Source organism: Stigmatopora nigra, chromosome 8, assembly GCF_051989575.1.
Source record: "Stigmatopora nigra isolate UIUO_SnigA chromosome 8, RoL_Snig_1.1, whole genome shotgun sequence".
NCBI lineage: Eukaryota > Metazoa > Chordata > Actinopteri > Syngnathiformes > Syngnathidae > Stigmatopora > Stigmatopora nigra.
Window position 1 is genome coordinate 1,715,622 of NC_135515.1, and position 25,491 is coordinate 1,741,112.

The 25,491-nt window shown below is 38.8% G+C and overlaps 1 long non-coding RNA gene across 1 annotated transcript in view; it reads right to left on the reverse strand.

Moving 5' to 3' along the window:
- Window positions 1–581: 581 nt before the first annotated feature.
- LOC144200323 (uncharacterized) overlaps window positions 582–25,491 on the reverse strand; it is a 40,261-nt gene continuing 15,351 nt past the window's right edge. The window contains exons 4-5 of the long non-coding RNA XR_013327088.1: window positions 9,600–9,746; window positions 582–688 (exon numbers count right to left, since the gene is read on the reverse strand). This is a non-coding gene — a long non-coding RNA (uncharacterized LOC144200323). The remainder of the gene's footprint in view (window positions 689–9,599; window positions 9,747–25,491) is intronic.

The following is a 25,491-nucleotide window of genomic DNA, read 5'->3' on the forward strand; positions in this document are numbered from 1 at the left end:
GGTTCGCAGGCCGGTTTAACGTCAACTTGATTTCATGTGGGTCAGACCATTTTAGATATAATATTTAGATTTTTTTTATCTTATAAATGGATTAAAAGCCCCGAATATTCAGTTTTTTTATTGATCTAAAACAATGTTTACTTTAGCTTTTTTTTAAATATATTTTTAGATTTTACAAAATTATTTTTGAACTAAAAACACTAAAAATGGATAAAAAAATGACAATTACTGATTTAAAAGTGGGAAAATCAGGAAATTTAATATACATCTATACTCTTCATTTGAATTTGATCCTAAAACAGAAAGTCAGCACTCATGATTGACTTTCCCGGGCCGCACAAAAGGATGCGGCGGGCCAGATTTGGCCCCCAGGCCGCCACTTTGACACCTGTGCTCTAAGATTTCATTGGTTCCCCCGCCTGGTGCCCACCACAAACATTTTCATGCCATTTCAAACTCCAATTATGATCCGAGTCTGCATGTTGTCACTTTGAAAATTTAAAAAACTTGAAATTTTGCCTACCGTGATTGGGTGACGGTTGATCCGCATGCCATTCTGCAAAAATCAGATAGTTGGCGATGGTGTTTCCCAGTCTCTGGTCTAGCTTCCAGGCTTGTACCGCCATTCGCACCCCTTGTCTTGTGGGGTGAGGTAAGTGAATCCAGTAGTTGGTAGTTTTGAGGGAGCCTGGGGAGCCATTGAGAAACCATTAGGAGGTTAAGTCCAGGAACCTTTCCATTGTTCTGCTGTTTTGATTCCTGCCCTGTGACCCACACTCTGCTAGCCAGAGCCTGGGAACCCCGTTAGTGATGATGAGGGGAAATAAAAGACCCACAAAGGCACGGCCAACGGCTAAAATAACTAAAAACACAGTGTGGAAGCATCGATGGTCGGTCAGGTGAGTCAGAGAGATTTCCGGCCAGATGAAGAAGGAATTTGGTGATGGTTAAAAAAAAAAAATGAGATGGGAGTCCAGTCATGTGTCTTTTACAGTAAGTCATCAAAATGAGGGCAATTATTTGTGGGAAATATTTTGGTCAGGAGGCCCTTGTCAGAATTGAAGGTTTCCACTTTAAGGTGGATTTTATTAACAAGTGCAAAATGTAATAGACAAATGTTTTGCTCCTTTGTGGGAAAAAAATGTGAATATGAATTGACTATTTATTGAGAGATAAATTGTTTCAATTGAAATGAAGAGAATGAGCATTAAACTTAAATGCAAACCTGGAACTGGTATGTTAAGCTAACTCATGAAAATACTTGAATTTTTGGGTTTTGGTCTCTTCTATAAGATAAATACAAGTACGAATTTTCTTACAGTTTAAACTAATTTGAACTAAGTGATATGAACTTGACAATATAATAATCTCGGTTTGATGCTACATATTTCCGTCCTGCAAAGAAAAATGCCATGTCTCTTTTCAGGAGGCTTTTACAACAAAAACAGCCATCAGGAGTGAAAGAAGACAGATACCTTATGTACCAAGGTGAAGTGCAGATTTGCAAATGCCTTTAGATGAGATCAATACCACTCACTGCGCACCGAGCACGAAGACGAACGAAGTCGTGCCGGAGCTAATCTACCAGACGTGGCAAATGACTCGAATCGAAAAAACGTCCCGTCTCGTTGCGCACCATCGCTTTTTAAAAAGTGGACGAGAAGGGAAGGAATGAAGAGTCGTGTAGAAGATGACGGCCTAGTGGGAGGATGGAGGACGAAGGGGGGAGGAGAAAGAGGGGAGGAGAAAGCTAGGCTGGATGTCTTGTTTGCCTGATAGTAATCTGACAGGTATTAGAGGGCGTAGGGTTAGAGACCTGCTGGCTTGGGGTGCTGCTGTGTGGGGGTGATGTGATATATGCTTCCCCCACTCAGACCTGCCTATATAAGGCTGTGTATCAGTGTGTATGTGTGTCTAGGACTTCATTCTTCTACATTCAATTCTCTCTTAGCCTCAATGGCCTCCCCTCGTCTCCCCCCGTCTCCCCCCATTCATTTCTCTCCGCTTTTTCCTCCGCCGCTACCGTACGCTGGGGGTGTCTCGCCACGTTACAAGCCGTGCCCTTAATTTGACAGTGTCACAGAGATCCATCTTCATTCTCTCACTCTTTTCATAATCTGATCCTCTTCCTGCAGCATGCAATTAGCGCCCCTCCCCTTTTTATCCTCCCCACCTCCACGCCACGCGCCGTTTTTCGGTCCCCAGAGTGCCACCGCCGCCCCCGTTCGAGCCGACCCGGATGATTGCTACGGCTCTCCCTGTGCAATCCATTTAGAGCAGGGGCCCTGTAATGAATATGTACATTGAGAGGGACCTGGGTGGGGGGGTGGTTTCGGTGGGGGGGTCACGAGCAATCAACCTTGAATTCAATTATGCCAGTGAAGGTTAATGACTGTGCTCAGTGGTCAGAGGCACGCGCCGCGGTGCCCATTAAAGCGGCTTGTCACAAGTGACAGCGGACAGAGAGGGAGGGGACAACGGGGGGGGGGGGAGGAGTCACGTGACCAACGCGGTCAGATAGATGGACGGATGGATAAAACACTAGCAGTCAGAGGCGATAGATTACATTGAGTTGCTGCCCCCCCCTCCCCAACAAATGGCTTTGTAAAGTTCTGGAAGCGCTCCCCCTACCCTAGAGGAGGGGGGTCGAGCACGTTAGCTGTAATATGATTAGTCTACATAAAGACGTGTCTGGAGTGTAATTCACTGCTCGCTAATGAGGCGCTGTCTGAAGCCAGGACGGATGAGTGGCGCTCGCTGTTAACCAATGGCGAGGTATGTTTATCTGCAGCTAGATTGGAGCCTTTCCTACATATATTTCTTCTTCTTCTTCACCTTTACTTCTTTCTAATGTCCTTCCTTGACATGGTTGGGTTCAGTCTTTCAAGTAACTGCCATTTTATTTATGGAAAACTCACTCAGAATTGCCCAATTCATTAATTTCTCCAATCTGGATTAGCGTCTAAACATGGCATTCCACAGATGTCAATTCCAAAGCACTTTAGAATGTGGACAATGTCCCTAACAAGATACCTAAACCAACTTATGGCTCTTTCCTAATAATGATATTCAATTAAAAGGAAAATAAAAACCAGAATTTCCATTTTTAATGTGTCAAAGTTCAAGAATTTAACCACAAGCCAACAAACCATAGCTGCCCGATACTCAGCCTCCATTCACAATACAATTTTAGTACTTTACTTTATTTACTTACTACAAAAAATCTCTAAAACTGCAAAAAAATTGCCAATTCAACTCTAACAAACATAAATATTTACTGACATATTCCCAAAAAAAGCTAGATCTGACATTAATTTGTAAAAATACCATTCCTAATATACAGTAGTAATATATGGGAGTACATTCCCCTGGGTTAACACTCCTCAATCTGTCCAACATTGGAATATTTCCTTAGTATCCATCAAAGGGGAATATCCAAAAGCAAACTTAAGACTGGCAAAGAAAACTTGGCCCTCCCCTTTTTAAATAGTTTACGTTGTTCACTGATGAAGAAAATATCAAATTCCCCATGAAAATGTATGGAAATTGTATCAATGCTATTACGCGGGTGACTTTTTCAAGCAATATATCTCCTTTCCAGCGCCGATGACAAATAGATGCTCATCGTAGAGACTTGGGGAGGATCTTTGCAAACATACTCGTCTCTTATTACATTTCAGCCAAACAGGATCAACATGCATATACTTAGAAATGAAGAACAAACCCCCCTCATCCGGCACCCCCAAATAAAGCTGTCGCTTTCTACCTTTCGTTTACCACTCACTTTATTTGTCATCAAGAATCTCATAGGCTTCTCTCGCCTCACGGAAGAGTCAGATTATTGTAAATAAGATGAGATTTTTCTGGGTGAGTGTGTGTATAAGTGTGTAAGTGTATATAAGTGTGTGTGTGTTTTTACAAGGCGAAAAAATGGCTTTCAAATGGTGATTCGTCAGCTTGTCAGAATCAGGCATCTCTGTGACTCTAATAACGATGTGTGTGGCTTTGATTGACAGTTCCTTGCTAACATACACACACACACATCCACACAAATGTTGTGCACTTGAGCTGACCCCGTCACTATTTTACACCCAGACTCGTCTCACCATCCGCCAAGTGGCCATAACTCGCCAAGTCGGCCGGCTAAGTAGTTTCGTCTTTCTAATCAATGCACTGGTTGTTATGAAAGAATGGAGCACTTATTCAAAACGGAACAATTTCTCCGTCTTTACAAGCTGAGATATTGATTTTCTATTCATCGCGAGTGCATGTTGCATTTGAGCTCTTGTACTTTCTCGGATGGAGTGTATTGTTGCAGTGTGGGAGGAGTTAAAAAGAGGCTATTTGGATAGTTTTGGATTAAGGGATGGATTGGTGGATTACATGTTCTCACATATTAGTGGAAATCATAGCCAAAACCATGAGATACATATACAAGAGAAGATGTTGACAATAAAATATGTTTTTGTTAATTAGCAATCATGCTTTTAGGGTTCTTGACAGATTTGGTTTTGTATGTTTTGACGCAAAAATTGACAAAAACTAGCGGCTTAGAACTAAGCTGGGGCTAACTCCATACACATTCCCACCAGCCAATCAGAGACGAGGCCTTAAAGGCACAGATGCGAAACCCATCTAAAAAAAAATCAAGTCTTGTAGTACATTTAAAAAGTCACTACACAAGTCCCTCCCCCTTCATCCTATCCTAAAACCTTTGCCCCAAACAGCCCAAGCAAATTCCCTCAAAAAAATAACTTTTTCTCTCAAAATCAACGAAATTCCCTCATTTTTCATGTACAAATTGTTTTGAACTTCTCAATCCTTATTGGAGGCTGTCATTTACTTCTCCTCAGGACAATGAGGCTCTTAAATGAATACAGGGAAGTGTGATAATTATGTCTATTCTAAGAAGTAGACCCAGAGACCAGAAGAAGGCAGGCAATTATTGTTCTGTAGCGGGGAAGGGAAATACTCGTTTCCTTAGCCGGACCTAAATATTTACCCTGCTCTAACAGACAGCTGACTCACGCTATGGAACGGAACCACGGCATGGAAAGGCCCCCCCGAACCCCGCAATCTGCAGTCGACAACCTCCACACACACATACAGGAATGTTTTCTCTCAGCACCTTACACACCCGACTTCCCCAACCGATTAGTGGCCTGGTGGTCCACGATAGCCCGTTTCCCATTTTTTTTTGCCATCAAAATGGGGTCTTTTTTTCTTTTTTTTCGTCTGGCAGGTGTTAAAAGACTACAGGAAACGAGGGTTTAGGAGCTTGTGCCGTTCAGGAAGGGAGTAAGTATCATAAAATAAAAAAAAAAACGATAAAAAAGGAATTTAACGGAATAAGCAATTGGGTATTTTTCGACTTGGCTGCAAATGTTTAATGTGGAATGTGATTGGTCAGTTAGAATGCTGAATTCATGCAGAAACTTTAAATATGTGAAAGAAAATAGTATTTTGCTTCACTGATAGTAAGAGGACCAAAAGAAAAGGCCATGCAAAAAAAAAGGGGAAAAAACTGCAATACGTAATATTTTATGAAGCAAAACTAAAGCCAACTTTGATTTTTATCCATTTTGCCGTTTTTTTCTGTATTTGGTGTAAAAGTTGTGAGATGGTTTCCAGGCAGAACTAATTTCCCATTAGTTTTTGTAGTAAATACATGTATTAAAGTTACAGGTAGGTCTAGGCATGACATGGTATGAGAATAACATAGCATCCATTTTTTTAGGTTATTGTATGTCGGCACATTTAACTGACATGTCGATAGATGATTATTTAGAAGCTTCAGTTAGTATGAATACTTAATCATTCAGATTTGGCAAGCTAATATCAACAATACCATTTATGTACTCCTTCTAATCCAGAAAACATTGGTACTATCACTTAATTGACAGGTATGAGACGCTAATTTATTCAAAAAAAGCAATAAGGACAAGCAATGTATACTCATTAACAAGTAAGTGCAATTTCCAGGTGTTTCAAGGTTCAAACTCGAACATTTTGAGTGAAATTATTTTTTTATCAGCAAGGCCAATGCAACAAAAGACAAAATTTTCTAGCAAAAAACCCCAAAGAGTCCCTAGATGGAATCATCCAAAAATCACATCTTTTAGCGTCTAATAAATTGTAAATCTGTGAATGAGTCGTTGAACATTTTCATCCAAGCCTCGATTTAGCGATACGTTTAACAATTACTGCTACATTCGCTTCTTTGCTCCCAGGTGAAAACAAGAGACAATAAATAATACATTTTTCTCTTTAAGCTGTGTTCCTTACATGAAAAAATAATGCCCACTAACACCCATCTTATAGCACATATTTTTTTATTTTAACTGATTTTAATGAGGACTGTTACTCGGGTTAATTACCAGATCAATTATGTAGTTTGTATGCGTTGTTATTTCTATTTATTCTTAAAACGAAGAGTGGAAAATGGCTTAACTTTGCAATTTTCTTCAATACGCATCGAGGACTCCTAAGGACTGAAAACGTAGTAAAAAAATGGAATAATGTGGATTTAGACAACAATTGATAGTGTCTAAGCTAACCACCATTTTTCTCAAAGTCTACTAATGATCTGAACTCTGCATAATGAGCATTGTGTTAAATACCCTTTTAAGTGGTTCCATATCAACGATAAATGTGTGTGTGTACTCTAAAAAAAAGGATTGGACACTCTGAAAGAGCTACAAGTATTGATGAATGAATGAATAAGGAGATATTGAGAAACACATATTGATCGCCAGCCAATTCAGGATTAATGGATGCCAATAGGTTGTCTCGGCAGGCTCTTGAATAGTAAATTAGGCTTAATAGAAATGCTCAACTTAAGCTGTGTTTGGGTTTAGTGCTACGTTTGTCTCGCTATTGTAGACGGCTCACTTTTTGTCGGGTTGTTTGACGGACATTTTGATATTTGAGACGATAGCGAGGCTGTTTCGGAACTTTCTCTTCCTCCGCCACGGTCCGATAATGAAAATGGCGTTTCCTGGTTTTATCATTGTGACATCTCCTGTTTGGCCGTGTATTTTCATCCCAGTGGCGCACGCGGAGGAAACAGTGGACTGTTTAGCTAAACTTGATTAGAAGGAAATGTGTCTTTATACACTCTCCATTTGACCTCAGGGAGACATTTATTGTCTCGCTGCAATAGCTTTTCTTGGTCGTGATTAGGTTAGGTTAGGACTTTATTTCATCCCGGATTGAGGAGATTTCTTGGTTGCTGCAGCGAGATGGGCATAAGACACAGAAGACATTGTAGAGCTAGTTAAAAAAAACTGGAGCTACATGGTGTTTCTGGTCCAGATTGCGCGGAATGGACTTTTCCATTGATTTGAATGGGAATGGCGTTATTTTTGCTGCATTGGTAAAATGTATATGTACAGTGTTCCCTCGGTTATCGCGGTTAATGGGGACCGGGACCACCCGCGATAAGTGAATTTCCGCAAAGTAGGAATTCCCCTTCAAAAATGCTTGATTTGAATTTAATTCAATTTTTTATTTTTTTACACTTTTTTATTTTTTTACAGTGTTCCCTCGGTTATCGCGGTTAATGGGGACCGGGACCACCCGCGATAAGTGAATTTCCGCGAAGTAGGGAGCTTAATTTGAATTTAATTCAATTTTTTTTTCTTTTTTAAATGTTTCATTTTGTTTTTTTACCCCCTGTATAAAGTACACCATATAGAATACGGGTAGAGAGAGTGAAATTCATGTTATAACAAAAAAAAAACTGTAAAATATGCTGTTTCAATGTAATATTTGTATTTTTTTCCCCCCAAAAAATCCGCAAAGCTCTGAGTCCGCGGTAGCTGAACCGCAAAGTAGCGAGGGAACACTGTACAGTAAAAAAAACAGTCTTTTAATGTTAGTTTGAGTAAAAAATAACTGTTGAACACAAAAGAGCAAAGTTTGATTAAGCATAGCGATTGAGGTGAAGTGTTAGCGTGGCTTGTGAATCCCCCAAATGGATGCTGTCAAATCCCAGCTGATGCGTATCAAGCGTAGTAGGAAACCATCCCAGCACGTGCCGCGACGCCATGGCGTGCACGTGTGAATGGACACGTCATGGCGCACAAAGTAAATCAATTTAATGTAGGGGAATCTCTCGAGGGAGACGGTGGCCGGGTCCCTCGCCCCACCCACAAATCCCAGAGGACTTTTAAAATACACAATATGAGTGAAAATGTAATCTGTGTTTCCATTACAAAGCCTAAGCCAGTCTTGTGTGATGGTGGCAGCCCATAAATAGAGCAGATTTACGTTTAATTTCGACAAACGCGCTGTTAAAGATAAGTGAGGCACACAGTCACTTTTAATCAAAATTGTTGCGTTGTTTCTTAATCTTTTTCTAAATGCAAATATTTACATATTAGGCACTAAATCTATCTGAATTGGGTACTTTAAGTGGAAGTGTAAATTCAAAGTGGGCGGGGCAAGTGTTGAAGGTATGCTTTGCTGCTACAGGAGTTGGCGAGAATGATTTGAAACCTACTTGAAAATGTCAGATAATGGTATAAAAAGGCAATAATTTTATGATTGCTTTAATTTAGGGTGAGTTTTCATACCATTAAAAAACTAAGGAATTAATATCTCACAAAAATATTACAAATATTCAATTATGATTATTAAATAGCTACATGCAAGTAGTAAAAGAGTCAAAACAATGAGCCTCAGGAACTTTTTATATAATAAACTCAATATATAATGTTCATCCAAAAGCACTGTTTATGTTTGTTATTGCTTCATGCTTAAAGGGTTATAGAAACGGTTATATATATATATATATTTTTTTTTAATTAAGATAGTCTATATTGGACTGAAAGGGCAAAAGATCTGCTTAAGTTAAGTCAAACCCTATTTATTTATATTTTAATGTTTCTTTTAGCACAAAAGTAACCGAGAATGGCACTAAACTGTCTTGTTTACTGCTCACCAATTGTCAAAAAACGGCTTCTTGTTAAGGGAGTTCAATTTGATAAAAAAAAATTGAATATTTGGTGTCTCGAGGCACCACTGTATTTCTTAATGTAAAAATATATATACATATATTTTTTTTGCCTCCCTCATCTCCAGCCTGACCTCTGACCTTAAACATCTGCAAAGCAGGAGAGGCGAAACATGCAAAAAAGTGAGAACAAAAAAGTGCCGCATTTTAATTAACTTCCCATAAGTTATTTGAAAGATAATTATAGCCACAAGCTGTAGACCAACGCCACATGCAACAATCAAACTTTATCATTCCATGTCAGGGAACGGCTAGGTGACATGTCCATAAATATTTACATAATCAGTCCATCACTGTAACCTGAAAATAAATAAAAATGATATAAAATGGGGTCCACCAATTGAGTTTTTGGTGATTTCGTTTCTTTAAAATCCACACTGGCTTTTGCCTGAAGGCCACGACGAAACCCGCCGAGTTGAAAAACGTGCGCTTGGTGTGGTGGTGCTAATGTGGGAATTAATTATGAATTAATTAACATGACACTAAGGAGTTGCTACTTTTAAACACACGATAAAAGGGCAGCCAGGGACAATGTGAGGGGTGAGGGAGACAAAAGAAGCTAGCGGTGTTGGTTGGTACGTACCAGAAAGATGGCCTCCGGGTTAAGATATTAACGGAGAGTTTGTTTCTCCTGGTGAGTCGTTCAATATTTCATGCGTGCACAACCTCATTCAGGCCGCAATTAGAGGTCCATTATCCCTCTCGGCCTCCAGAGCGCCAATAAGAAGTCCTGTGATGAGAAATGATAACACAAATGATGAATAGTGGGACTTATCTTTTAGGCTTTTTAATGAAATGGCGTCGTCGGATAGGGCCTCTTTTTACTACGGCGTCGTTTCTGAAGTAAATGGTTTGGGTTTTTTTTAACTTGAAGCTTTAAACTATAGTAATACCTTGAGATACAAGCTCAACGCGATCTGGGACTGAGCTCGTATCTCAATTTACTCGTATCCTAAATTAAATGTTCTCATATCACATGACTAAAAACAAATGAATCCATAATGAAATGACAAGTTGTTGATTTTTTTAACTTAAAGCTTTAAACTACAGTATTGCCTTGAGATACAAGCTCAACGAGTTCTGGGACCGAGCTCGTATCTCAATGTATTCTTATCCCAAATTAAATATTATCACATCACATAACAAAAACTAATTCATCCAAAATCAAATGACAAGGTTTCTTTTTAACTTAAAGTCTTAAACTACATTAATACCTTAAGATATGAACTCAACACGTCCTGGAACCGAGCTCATATGTCAAATTTACCCATATCCCAAATCAAATTCTCTCATATAAAACAACTAAAAACAAATTAATCCATTCCCACTCTAAAAAATAAAAATTACAATGAAAATACATACATTTTAGTCCTTTATCCATATTAAAAGAAGCCCTTCCCTTTCTCCACAAATAGCACTGCTTGCAAAGGACCAGCTACCGGCTGTGCTCTTATGTCAAATTTGTCTCGCATCTGAAATTTCTCATATGTTAAGACGCTCATATCGCAAGGCATTAGTGTATTTTGGCTTGAGTCATTTAACATACTATCACGCAATAAGGGAAATGGCATTGCGGCATATTGGCAAGCTCATTTGCTTTTCATAGACGGGTGTCGCCGCCACCCCTCCCTTACCCCAAAAAATTGCCCCCTGGGATAAACACGTGTACGGGCGGGGCGGGGGGGACGTGGAGCCCAAGCGCCCCAGCAGCAGGTGGCCCATTGCAGCCTAATGAACAGCGCAATCTGTTCCTATCGCAGCCTCGCCTTTCAGCGCACAATTAAGCGACTAAGCATGTGATTATTCCGGGCCAACGAGAAGAGGCTCTTCTCTAATTCTACCTTTTCATTCCTGTTTACTCACCCGCGTTCCCCTCATTAACGAGAGATATTCCAGTCCCAGCTAATTGGTTTCAATAACATTCATTTTAGTTGAAAGGAAACGATTCTGTTAATTGAGAAGCGCCGCAAAAAAAGAGAAAGACGGAGAAAAAAAAGGGATTTGATTCATTTTCAAGTGCGTCTATGAGATGACGCCTTTTGAAAAAGTGAGCCATGGGTTCACGGTTAATGAAATTATGGGATGTTGGCTGTGGTAAAAAAAAAGGGAATCCCAAATTAAAAGCAATTTATTTTCATTCAGGCACCTGCCATTGTTCGTGAAGGGATGGAAAAAAAGGAAAAGGTTTAGAGATAAGTATACTAAGAGAATCCTAATGAGGAGCATTATGTTTTGATTGGTTGCTTAACCTTTTTAAATGTATTAGGATATTAAAAAGAGGAGGTGTAATGATGAAGTGACAACTCATTGATCTATTGTTTTAAGGATATGGATCATTTTAGCATTATTTGTGATCAAAATGAATGTTTGAAAACAGCTTTTTTTTAAAAATAAAATTGTACTTCAAAATATTTGAAATAAACATATTCACTAAGAAAACAGGCTATTTTCATTCAAATGCACTACATTTTAACCGAATGTTAAACAATGAAAAATGGCAAAATAACAAATTTTATCATTTATCTTAACATTTTCCTTCCTTTTCTTTAATAATGTATTTTATGAAAAATTACATTACATTTTATCTGAATTCAACAGTAATATTTTTTCCTACGACAACACAAAATATACATATATTTTAAAATATTTTTCTACCAAAATGATCAATAAAATGTCTTTTATTTTCCCTATGGCGCCGATGCCATGCATTTAATAACCATATAACGTATTTTCCCGACTATAAGGCGCACTTAAAAGTCTTACATTTTCTCCAAAATAAACAGGGCGCCTTATAATCCATTACGCCTTATATATAGAAAAAATTTAAAATTGTCATTCATTGAGGGTGCGCCTTTTAGTGAGCCTTATATATGGAAAAAATAGTGTAATTCATTGAGGGTATGCCTTATAATGCAGTGCGCCTTATATATGGAACAAAATTAAAATGTGTAATTCATTGAGGGTGCGCCTTATAGTCATAAAAAATACAATACCCTTATTTCCTTCCCATTCAACAAATTGTATTCATTTGGTACTTGTTGTTTAGATGTCACAGAGTCCCTAACGTAACATTTGGATTCACTCAATCAGCTGACCAACCAGCCTTGTTATAGTCGTTTAGTCACGGCTAACCGAACACGCTAATGGCGCTGTCGAAACATCCTCGGCTGGGATTGGTCAACATCAACCAGAAGGTTTTTTTTAGACTGTGTCCAATCGAATAGAGCGGCAAATTCTAAAATAATCGTAGATGGTGAAAGTAAAATGGTTGATTCCTGTGACTAAACCTTTGAAACATCCATCTCAATGTGTCATCCGGCCAATGAGAAGAAGTCAAATAGGAGAAGTACAGAGTAGAATTTAATGGCGGGCGCTTTACGCAGGCAAACTGCAGATGACGGCCTTGATTTACATAACATTTGCATGATGTCAGGACATGAGCTACAAATAGGTACGAGTGTGGCGCTTAATTAGAAATGAGCCAAGCTTTTCAAAAACACCCTTTTGCATCATAATGGAGGAAGTTGAGCGCCGAAGGGAGGCCATACTCTTTATTTCATTCATTGGTAATTCCACTGAGCTTTGGTTCTTGTTGTTGTTGTTGTTGTTTTTCTATTTATTACTCCGCCCACAAGGAAGGATGCCCTGAGCCACAGCCAATGATATGACAAGACCATGAAACTGTTATGGTTAGGGTTAACCATTTTAGATATAATATTGAGATTTTTTTTTTATAAATGGATTAAAAGAACTGGATTAAAAGCCCTGAATATTCAGTTTTTTATAGATCTAAAACAATGCTTATTTTATATTTTTTTTAAATATATTTTTAGATTTTATAAGATGATTTTTGAACTAAAAACACAGAAAAAATGGATTAAAAATGACAATTATTGATTTAAAAAGGGGGAAAATTAGGAAAGTTCATAAACATCTATACTTTTCATTTTAATTTGATCCTAAAACAGAAAGTCAGCACTCATGATTGACTTTCCCGGCCGCACAAAATGATGCGGCGAGCCAGATTTGGCCCCCGAGTCGCCACTTTGACACATATTCTAACTATTCTAGTTTTTGTCAGTCTCTTAAAGGAGTAATACCGAGTAGAAAGATCACCATTTGTGTATAGTAGTTAAAAATTGAATTGAAATGACTGCCATTTTTGGCATTATTCAAGTATAATGAGGTTTTAAAAATGTCCAAAAAACAAAATCTCTAAAAACACCAGAGAAGGCTGCCAATCCAAAATGGTTTCCACAAATAGTGGCGTAGTCATAGTCCGAAAAATACAGTAATGAGAGATGGAGCGTCTAAAAAGGAGACCACAACAATGTTTTTTTTGGTTGATTCCATGCATTACTTTGCAGTTGAATAATTCATTCCAAGTTGAGTAGCATTTTACCTCCAAAACTAAAGCAATCCGTCAATTTGCCACTTTTTCCAACTGTACCAATTGTGTTCTTGTCATTTGCCCATATTTGATTTGTTTAGCGAAACACCACAGACGACCTTTTTTTTCTAACACCGATTGCAACGAGTTGGAGCGTTTTGGAGGACCTGCACGAGGGTTACCAAGGTTACCAAATTGAATCGTCCCCTCAGACATGGCCCATCTACATAATTTGGCGCTATCATTCACAGCGTCTCACATCCCGGATGATGAATGGCAACGACGCAAGATAATATTTCTGCTTCGCCGTAATAAATCTTATGTAAAGTGCTTATATACAGTAGCTCTGGCAGAGAGGGAGGGGGTGAAAAAAATATATAAAAAAAGAACACGCTCCTTATATTCTCTTGACGCCATGTTTTAATGTGTTTCGCACAGGTATGAAAGAAAGCCATTTTAAAGAATCATCCCATCTTTTATAGTGCAGGAATGTTTTGAAAATGGCGTTTTTGTATGCACATGTGACTTGGAATTGTCTAAAAATGGTTGTGTTGATTCATATGTGTCAAAGTGGCGGCCCGGGGGCTAAATCTGGCCCACTGCATCCTTTTGTGTGGCCCGGGAAAGTCAATCATGAGTGCCGACTTTCTGTTTTAGGATCAAATGTAAATGAAGAGTATAGATGTATATTAAATTTCCTGATTATCCCGCTTTTAAATCAATAATTGTCAAATTTTAATCATGTTTTTGTGTTTTTAGTTCAAAAATATTGTTGTAAAATCTAAAAATAGATAAAAATATTCTGGAATAGGGCCGACTAACCAACATTTATTCTAGGACTTACTCTATTCCGTCTTGAAACTTCCAATAAACTCTGTTTTTAGTGCAATCGCTACCCTGTAGTAGTGACGTTACTACAAACAAGCAAATCATGGAACACTACACCCCTCCACTTTCTGGCTTGATCCCATGGCCTCCAAGCCTCATGTGGGGGTCATAGCCAGAGGTGCCGGGCAGTCATAGGTCAGAGTTTGGCACTGCCCGGGGGAGGGTGGGCTTTAGCCATAGCCAAGCGTTGCGGGCTTTTCTTTGAAGGGATGGAAAGGGGCTGTGATCAATACAACAGGTACAATGAGCCACAGTGTAACAAGCAAAGAGAGAAAAGATCCCTGAAGGGATCAACACAACCATTTTAGACAATCCCAAATCACGTGTGCATATCAAAATAATGCCATTTTCAAAACATTCCTGCACCATAAAAGATGGGATGATGATTTAAAATGGCTCACTATCATACCTGTGGGAAATACTTTCTAATATAGTGGAAAACAGAAAATATTTTTATATATTTTTAGACTTCAGGAAATGATTTTTGAACTAAAAACAGAAAAAATGATTAAAAAATGACAATTATTGATTTAAAATGGGGAAAATCATGAAATATAATATACCTCTATACTCCTCTTTATGTTCCATATTATATTGGAAAACAAAAAATATTTTTATATATTTTTAGACTTTACAAAGTGCTTTTTGAACTAAGAACACCAAAAAATTGGATTAAAAATGACAACTATTGATTTAAAATGGGGAAAATCATAAAATATATACATCTATACTATTCATTTAAATTTGATCCTAAAACAGAAAGTCGGCACTCATGATTGACTTTCTCGGGCCACAAAATATGATGTAGTGGGCCAGATTTGGCCCCCGGGCCGCCACTTTGACACCTCCATGCTAAAACATTGAAAAACAATACTATTAACATCATATACTTGTATATCAAACCTGCACAGTCCCCCCCAAAAAATAAAAACTGATATCACCCCTTCCCTAAAATATATACATTCCATTTAATGTCGAATTGAATCTGCGAGTGGGCTGGAAGTCAAAGGCAGAGCATGTCAATTAGAAAGATTACAGATCTAATTGTTTACTAATTACGTTTTTCAATCTCCCTATTATGTCTGTTTTTAATAACTTGGAATCAGGTGTACTTGACAGTAATGAATGGCTGATTTGAGATGATTGCCATCCAAGCCATTACGTGCACCAGTGTGTATGCGAGGCTCATAAAAGGGATAATTGTGCCATCTTTGCTAGCAGACACATAAAGAAAGCGCTCTGTGTGTGTGTGTGTGTGTATTGACTGTCTGACAGCCTGTGATTCCACTGGCGCTAATGGCTTTCTCAATTCTCCCGCTCCATCCATCAAGCCCTGAGAGCACCCTGTCATGTTTCCAATTAATGGAGGGAAAACTATAAAAGTAAAATGGCCGCATGACACGGGAGGAGTAGGAGGACAACAAGCGGGAACCAGTACGGAAAAAAACACTACGTACACGTGGTTGGAAAGAAATGTAGCTTTTAAACATGCTGGTTTTGTGAAAAGGATATTTTTTGGGGGGCAAATATGGAGGCTCATCTCGGAGATAAATGAAAACTTTGACTCTACTTGGGGGGATGATAGTAAAGTACATCCCTTAATTTGGGCAGGAAATTGCAGAGTTAAGTGGCTTGGTGGCTGATAGTCAAATGAAGGCAAGGTGATTGGATGCTAAATCTCATAAAGCGACCGGTCGCTTTTAAATATGAAAACTAAGTTCGGAACGAGACCTTGTCGTTACCTACCACACGGAGACACAAAGCTCCTAAATGGCTACTTTACTTTACCTTACTACTGCAGTTTCCTAACTAGTTCCACAATGTCTTCTGTGTCTTTGATATGTTTTGCTACTGCAACCGAGAAATTTCCCGTATACGGATTGAAATTAAGTTAGGTTAGAAATTTATTTCATCCTGTATTCGTGAAATTTCTTTCTAATGTGGATTTAGATGACAATTTATAGTGTCTAAATATTTATTTGATCAGAAACTGATATTAAAGTATCAAAAGTGAAATGGAGAAGAGCAGGCAAAATAGACAATAATAACACAAGTTGTTCAGATATGTCAAGCCTAAATAAAATAACATAAGAGGTTGTCGTTGGTTAGAGAGAGAAAAATAAAACATATACACAAGTCAAAATACGTCCAGTCAAATGATAGAAAAAAAGTGCGACTATAGACTAAAAAATATGGTACATATTCTTTCTAGCAATTCAGGAAAATAATGCCATTCACATTCATTTCAATGGAAAAGTCCATTCCACGCAATCTGGATCAGGAACACCATGTAGCTCCAGTTTTTTTTAACTAGGTCTACAATGTCTTTTGTGTCTTTTGTCTGTCTTGCGACTGCAACCAAGAAATTTCCCAAATTCGGGACGAAATGAAGTTCTAACCTAACTTTATTTCAATGTCTTGGTTGCAGTAGCAAGACAGACACAAGACACAGAAGACATTGTAGACCTAGCTAAAAAACTGTAGTAGTAAAGTAAAGTAAAGTAAAGAAGAATTGATATACATTTTTCCATCCTCCTGAATGTTTAAAAATCCCCTTTTACCAAGAGTAGGAATCATCCAAATGATGATCAAAGGTCCTCACAAGTATTGAAAGGAAGATTCCAAAGCGATGTCATAATTTAGCAACCCTAACCCTGACCTAAAACCAATAGAGAATCCAGCTTTGTATCAAATCTACCTTAAAACCTGAAACCAAGCTAATGAAAAGTAGCCTTCCCATATTAAATTCCAATTATTAGCATGAATTGAACAAGTTAATACTCTCCCGAATTGCTGCTCAATTTCCAAATTGCTCTGCAAATGCACTCGGAATTTAAACACAAAGCGGAGAAGCATTGTGTTCCTCAAATTGTGCCCGGCGAGAAAGCAATTTTCTCAAGACGAGCGCAACTAATGGTCTGAGCATCGGCAATCTAGACATGGCGTCATCACAGGCGTAAAAGAATTAATTTGAAATGATTGACAGGCCTTCATATGCATACTACTAATCTGGGTAATTCTCCATTACCTTGCCCGATTGAATGTGCCAGCAGGGAAATGGCGGAGGGTTGAACAATCAACTGGGACTCATTTTTCACAATGCCACTTCAATAACAATCAATTAGAAATTAAAAGTATACACTGTCGCCATCAGCTGCGCCATTTTAGGTCAACTCATTTGTGACGAGAGTACTACAGTGGAAATGATTCCAATAAAATGGGTAGATTTAGACTTGTTTATAATTTGCTGGAGCCAATCGGTAATGCCGAGTGAAATTAGCAAATAAATATGGGAAAAATTGATGTCTGTTAAACTGAAAGCTGTTTTTTGCGAGATGTGGAGTGGCGGGAATTGATTAGTCGTGAAAATGACTCAAACGAAATTGGTTTTGTACGAATGTAATTGTCATATGTATTTCCTGTTCTGTATAAACTGCATTAATGAAGGAATGGAGGGATAAAGTTGCCGTTTCAGTCACTTTGAAAAAGAATTTTCATGCACAATTCGATAAAAATCAGAGTTGGGGCGTCTTATGTTTTAGCAGAATATGTAAGTGTAAATCTGGCAGATTTTATTTTACCAGAAAAAGCATGTGTCATGAATGCCATGATCTTACTTTTCCAAATTTTAGCCATACTGTATTTTGCTGTTTAATATAACCCCCATTTAATATACCTGGGTATATTAAACGGAACACTGACTTGGAATTTTAATGAACTGAAGTATCTAAAATTATGAACACCATACAAAAAGTTGCTGTTTAATATACCCGGGTATATTAAATGGCAGGGGTATATTAAATGGCGCACAAACAGGAGGCTCAAAAAAATGAAAATGTCAGCCATAAATTATGGAATCAAGCATCAATTTTGTCAAGTAGAACTGGATACAGTTTGAAATTTACAGTTTCTGCTGATGACAGACTGGATTTTGGCTGTTTTTTTTGTGTGGCACGTTTGTAGAAAGAATTTTTGGGATGTTATATGTGTCTACAATCTGTATTTTCGTTAATAAGGGGGCGTGGCTTTGGTCAGGGATGTTATTTAGTAAATCTAGCGAGCGGTCTTGAAACTCCAAATTCCCCTGTTTAAGTGGTTAATGTAGCAAAACGCCGATCTAATTGGAATACAAACAAGACAAAACCTCCCAAGTGGAAAACGTGGGCGCCACGTGCTTTGCAAATTGCTGAATGGCAGCTTTGTTAAGGTTTCGCCCTCCAAGCTCATCGATTTCCTGACCACTAATAGCTTTAATGAGATGCCATTGCCAGGCAAATATAAACAGCAGTCAATTTGGCCCAAAAATATGCGAAACAAAACGAGGAGGCGTCTTTTATCGGAGCGCCTGAACGCCTCCACACAGAGTTGAAGGTGAGGGAAGAATGCCCGAAAGTGACGTAACGCCGCAAGTCCATCATCATCATCGTCATTTTTGACTTGACTTGCTAGTTGAATGTGACATGGACTAAATTCCAGTCTTTTGTTTTTTTTAAAATATATTTCTAGGCTGAGAAGAAAAAAAATGGAAGCGCAGCTGAGGGATAAAATGCATTTTTCATTATTATAGATTCTCTCCACTTGGACGCTGGCAGAGAGCGCAACCTCTGCTTAAACATCTTCCCACAACCCCGCGGCGCTTTACCCGTGTTTTGGATGGCGGCCAAACACACACACACAAAAAAAAAACTAATTTAAACATTACAGGGAATTTAATCTCACATTTCCAATTTTTAGCCTTAAGTTTAGGCACAATGAAAATGTCAGCCATGAATTATGGAATCAAGTAGAATTTTGGAGGATAACTTTAAACTGTAAAACGTCCTTGACAACGAGGCGAGAGGGGGCGGTCGGGACGTCGAGGGGCTTGCTCGTTTTCAAATAAGGCGCTAACGGCTAACTGCAGTATCTCTCGCGTATAAGCCGTAGCCTTAAAATCGTTGAATTTGACAATTTCTCTCCAGATTGACAATTTCCAACTCGATATCCATGGTTTAATAGGGAGTACAAATGTGGTACTTTGAAAGGAAAATCTTAATAAAAATCATCGAACGTGGTATTTCTGAGATACTTTATAAATCCATTGCTAGATTGCACATTCCTTAAGGGTGTCCCTGCACTAAGATACATTCAAAAAGGAAGTCATGTGACCAGTACAACCCGAGAAGTGACTCCATAGCGGTCTCGTTGGTCATCCCTAAGTAAGATGGTGGTTCCTGGAGTGAGCAATGGCAGTTTTTCTATGCAAGATACTTTTTTCTTCTTAAATTTCATTCATAAACGTCAAAATAAATGTTGTTTAGCTTGTTAATAAATGACCGTACCGACTGTTTGGTCGCTGGACGCTTGGTCCCCGTTGGTCCAAATGTCCCGGCGACCAAACGTCCAGGCGACCAAACATCCGGCGACCAAACATCCGGCAATTCGTGCATGTCAAGTCTAATTTTTGCGCATATAAGCCTCACCCTGGATTCAGCCATCTTTTTTTTGACCGACCAATATGCCAGTAAAACACAGTAATTGATCACCAATCTTCAACTCATTTTCTCATTATATCACCTCCTTCAATATTTCCACCACCAAACTGTTGAACTCCCAAACAAACGCTCCAATCTCTCACCTTATCTACCACTAAATCTTCCACCAAGACATAAGAGTTATCCCAAGATCAGCCGTTATAACGGCCCATATTTCATTCTCTAAGCGGAGCATTACGGCAAAGATAATACATCCACTTGATGTGCCTCCCACCCTGACCAAATTATATTTACGGCTAAATCGCATTCCTCACGGTACCGCGTTATTAGAAAATTGCATGTTGCGCCTATGATTGATGTCCCGGCGTATCTAGACGCACGCCAAAAAAAAAAAAAAAAAAAAAAATAGGAAACCGCCACCACCCTCCCACGCTCGCAGGTGAGATGAGTTCTCGTAGATTGCTGTTCGTGTCATCCTGCGGGCTAAGTGTTGTATATTAAAGAGACATGGACGCCGATTGTGAACCCGGCTGCCCCGCCACCTAGCAATGGGCCATCTTTAATTACAAGGCGACAAAGAAGAATGCATCAGAAAAAGGCCTGACGGAGCAGGCGGCGTGGGGATGATTTTAATTTGCGCCCCGCCTCTTTAGGTGAGCGATGCGGCCGGCCTTGACCCTCCTCTGACTGCACGGATTAACGCTTGGTAATGACTGCTGAGGCTATCATTGCGCCGGGCATCATTAATTATCCTTATTGATTGTCGCTCTACAGATAAAGCGTTCTGCTGACTGGAAAATACCCTCCGTCAGGGGGGAAGGTCAAGGTAAAAAAAATAAATAAATAAATAAAAGTCGGATAATCACGTTGATGTTGGCCACACCCACGGCGGGGAATATAGAGGAAAATATGGCAATGCTACGATGATGTTTTCGAGTTTTTTTGACGTTCTGGTTGGTGTCATTTCGATGGTTATGGAAGGGTTGTGTTTTGAGGATATATTTGTACTATCGGAATGAATGCTGCTGGTCGACTCTGGTGGTCAAAATGGATAGGACAGCTAGCTATGGTCAGGGTAAAAAGTCATGAAACTATCGTATTTCCATGACTATAAGGCGCATCACATTTAAAGGCGCGCATCAATGATTGACATTTTTTGCATATACAAAAGAACACTGGATTATAAGGCGCCCTGTCTATTTCGGAGAAAATTTCAGACTTTTAAATGTGCCTTATAGTCGTGAAAGTACGGTATATAAAATGTAGCATAAATCGAGATGGTTTAGTTATGTGATCTTCATTTATATTTTTATGACATTTATTGAAAAAAACAGAGATTCCCCTTATTTATCAAATAATTCTCCTACATATGACATAACAACCAATATACTACATTATAATGGGTGGCTTAATACAAGCAATGCAGAATATAATAGAGTTAACCATATTTTCAAGACTATAAAGGCACCGTTAAAAGTCTTAAATTTTCTCCAAAAAATAGACAGAGCGCCTTATAATCCAGTGTGCTTTATATATCGAAAAAAATATATAATGTGTCATTCATTGAGGGTGCGGTTTTAAATGCGATGCACCTTATAGTTGTAAAAATACGGTAGTTTCCTTTAAAAAGCACCTATTTAATTCGCTAAAAGTGTGTTCAATTTCACAAAAGAGCAGTTTTTTTCTATTTCCATGCAACTCCATCACCCCGCCATCCCATCCGAAGCCCCCCCTGCTTACCAATAGCCAACCTTCCTTATGTGTCCACTAAAAAGTCCCAAGTGGTAACGTAATGTCATGTCATTTCCCAACAGGTGAAGTGGGAGGCCCTCTAATGTTATCACGAGACGCCTTGAGTGTGTAGTGTACTTGAGGAGTGCCTGACTCAAAGTCTCCAATGCCTGACTCACTCACAAACACACACAAATACCCCGACCGACACACACAAAAAAAAATCCAGCGCTGCTGAGGGGAAGTGAGCGTGACAGAAATGTATTCTCTTTTCAAACGTTGCTTGCAGAGAGGCAGACATAGTGGAAAGCCAGTGTCCTCTCTGGTGTCTGTGATTGGCGCATTTCTGGCATTTGTGCTCGGCCCATTCCTTCCAAAACGGTCTCTCATGTCAAATGACAAATCAAAGCACGTCTATTTATGTAACTGCATCAAAAAAAGGGAATTGGCAGTCCAATTGGAGGTGGATTTGAAATTGCAAGGGTTGGTTTGTTTTCTAACAAAAAATACCATTACATTAACAATGTATATGAATAATGCATATACGTATACAGTTCTGGGGTTGATGGTTCGATTACAATGTGTTGTTTTGTATATTCACCCTGGGATTGCGTGGGTTTTCTACAGGTACTCTGGTTTCTTCCCAAGTACCCAAAACATGCATGCTAAGATGGGTGGTTGCTTCTAGCTATGATTGGTTGTCCTTTGTCTCCTAGTGCCGTGTGATTGGCTGGCCATCTTTTTCAGGTTGTCCTTCACCTAGTACTTGTAGTTTACAATGATAGGCTCTAGCACCCCCTGCGAACCTTGTGGGGATACATATTAGAGAAAAAGAACAAATAAATTGGAATAATGGAGGAATCATTTTTCATTAACTGGGATTTTGGTGTTAAATGTAAAGTTTTCAAAGCAAAGCAATACATTAATAGAAAATAGTCTCTTATTTTTTGGTTAAAATATTGTCAAAACATTTTTTTGCTATGAAAAAAAATAAAAAAGGAAAAAAAAATGGAAATGGGATGGTGTCAGAGTCAAATAATACATTTGCTCTTGTTTTGAAAGGGCAAAAGGTGAAAAAATAGGCCTTTTTTTAGTGAGTTAATGTTTGTAGTGTATCAAAAAGACCAGGTTTCAGTCTGAAAATGCATTACTGGTCAGGAGCTTTGAAAGAGGACTATTGCATGAGTGTGTGGGTGTGTGTTTGTGTGTGTTTGTGTGTGTATCCCTTTGTATTCAGAGCGGAATTGCTAAGTAGTTGCCTGGGGCCAAAGGGAAGGCAGCAATGGCCAGGTATGGCTAGCCATTACTGCGGGGCATCTGAGTCCATCAGACTCTCTTGAGAAAAGATCATACGAATCGTGCACACCCGTCCGTATACGTAAGTCTGTGTGTTTTTGTTTTTTGCTTCCGTGCGTGTCTCGGCAACAAAGACAGACGCCGAACACGTCTTCATGGGAAAGATGGGAACATTTTGGCTGTCTGGTTGCAGGTTGGAATGTTCCATTTGGAAATTTAGCCAAGAAAGAGGAGGATTGTCAATTTATGAGGATAATCGGGGGTTAAATGTTTGTTTGAGGTGGAATGGCGGATTTGCTGGCTCTTTGTTGTTTGATTGTGGTGTATTTTGATTGAATATTATATTGGAGATAGATGTTTTCATCAAGATGGAATATTCAGTTTTTTAGATCTAAATCAATGTTGATTTTAGCTTTTTTTTAAATATATTTTTAGATTTTACAAAATGATTTTTGAACTAAAAACACTTTTTAAAAAAAAATGCAAAATATTGATTTAAATGGGTCAAAATCAGGAAATTTAATATACATATATACTCTTCATTTCAATTTGATCCTAAAACAAAGTCAGCACTCATGATCGACTTTCCCGGGCCACACAAAATGATACAGCGGACCAGATTTGGCCCGCAGGCTGCCACTTTGACACCTGCACTCTAAATGACATATAATATGATGATATGGACCTAACATCCAATAATATTTACATAGCAAAGACAAATCCCAACTGAGACCCTCAGATACGGGAAAAGATAGCATAGGGGTGCTGTGGTAACTTTGCATTATTCCCATCTATCTTGCTGCCATCCCCTGACCCAAACCCAATAGGGCCAAGTGAATTCAAACCTCACCATGAGATAACCTCACAGCCTTTTCCTCAACACGTGTGTGTAAGTGACTCACAAAATATCACACAAACAAACACATTTGGACTGGTCCTGCAGTCCAGAAAGGCCCTGTTACTTCCTCCTCCTCCCCCCCCCCCCCCCCCCCATCTTCTTCTCTTCTCTCTCCGCCCCCTTTTTTGCCTCCCAGCCAATCACCACGCCACCTCTCACGCTCCCTCTTCTAGCTCTTCACTGATTGCTGGCGCTTCCCGGTGCCCATCGCTCTATGTTTCCATCAAACGCAGCATTTATCTTATCATTGTCGTGACAACTGACTATTAGTCCGAAAAGAGTCTTGCGGGCTGTGTGTTCCCATGGCGATGACACGGTGACATTGCTCCACAGCTACAAACCCACCCAGCAGAGACACTGTTCACATTGTGGTTCTTTTTTTTTTAATGTTTACACTTATGGATCTTGCAATTCACTCCAAAGTATGATACATTTCGAGAATCTTTTGTAAATATGTCCAATCAATCAGATAATTTAAAAAATGCTGGTCAAAAAGAGGAAAATATCAGGCGAACTTTTTGGAAAAATGTGTTCATTTCTTTTTCAAAGCTCATACGATGGAAATGTTTGTTTAGTTTGGATTTTATTAGGTTTATTTAAAGGCAGATGTGTCAAAGTGGCGGCCCGGGGGCCAAATCTGGCCCACCGCATCATTTTGCGTGGCCAGAGAAAGTCAATCATGAGTGCCGACTTTCTTTTTTAGGATCAAATTAAAATGAAGAGTATAGATGTATATTAAATTTCATGATTTTTCCCCCTTTCAAATCAATATTGTAATTTTTTATCCATTTTTTTGTGTTTTTAGTTCAAAAATCATTTTGTAAAATCTAAAAATATATTTTAAAAAAGCTAAAATAAACATTGTTTTAGATGTATAAAAAACTGAATATTCCGGGCTTTTAATCCAGTCCTTTTAATCCATTTATTTAAAAAAATGTAAATATTATATCTAAAATAGTGAAATCAAGTTTACGTTAAAGCGGCCCACGAACCAACCCGAGTCTGACACCGTCTTTTTAAGGTTTTGTAAGTCATACTGTGGACAAATAAGACAATTAAACATTAGCGAGTCATTTCATTATTGTGTATTTTGTTGTCACGTCGACCCCAATTAATGTAACACAGGAATTCTTGATATGGCGTCTTTGTCCTTGTAATGTTTGAGTTTGGAAGTACGACGGGAGTGGACACGGACGGGTACACAATCATTTAGCTGCTTATCAGCATGTTCTTGTGCGCCTGGTGATTCAGTGCATTAGACGACGCCTGGTTCTCAACCAGCGGGGAAGAATGAGGGGTCTCTAAGGGCAGCTCACAGGGGCCCCGGCTCTAATAATAGAGCGCAAATCTCAGTCATTACTGCTCTGACAGGATACTGTGTCATCATTTGTGCCCAACCCCAGTCAAGTGGTGAGGCTTGGGGTTAACTTGAGCTGTTTATTGTGGCTCAGAGCACTAGCTCTTAAAAATGGTTCTATAAGGCAGCGACATGACACACTAGAACTGCCAGATATTAAAAAAAAATATATACAATAACATATATAACATAACATATATACATAACCTTGTTAAATATGCAGATACCACGTTAGTTTACAAAATATTCCAACAAAAAGCTCCTCCCTTTGCAATATTTTGTACAAAAAAAATCAACAATGGCTGGCTCTAGAGGTGACTGTGTAGTTTCCTTCAAAAAGAGTCCTAAATTAACCATAGCACCTTCTTTCTTCATACCTGGAATTCAATACCAATGGCCAAGCATCATCTCTGACCCTCTTGGCTACAGGTGTAAAAGTGA